Source organism: Merops nubicus, unplaced genomic scaffold, assembly GCF_000691845.1.
Source record: "Merops nubicus isolate BGI_N331 unplaced genomic scaffold, ASM69184v1 scaffold16967, whole genome shotgun sequence".
NCBI classification, from domain to species: Eukaryota; Metazoa; Chordata; class Aves; order Coraciiformes; family Meropidae; genus Merops; species Merops nubicus.
Window position 1 is genome coordinate 7,947 of NW_008621166.1, and position 218 is coordinate 8,164.

The window sequence follows — 218 nt, forward strand, 5'->3', positions numbered from 1 at the left end:
CCCCGAGCCGGGCGCGGTGCCACGGTGAGGTACGACCCTCGCCGGGGCCGCCGAAATTCCCCTCTCTGTCTGGATCTGCCAGGGGTAATTCCTGCTTCCCTTCGTGTCTCGTCCCGTCGCTCGGCCGCTGTTGAGGCGAGGGGGGATCGGAGGGAAGAGAGGCGCGTGCCACTCACCGGCAATAAACGGATCCTTCCCATGGGGCCTCTGGGCGGAGT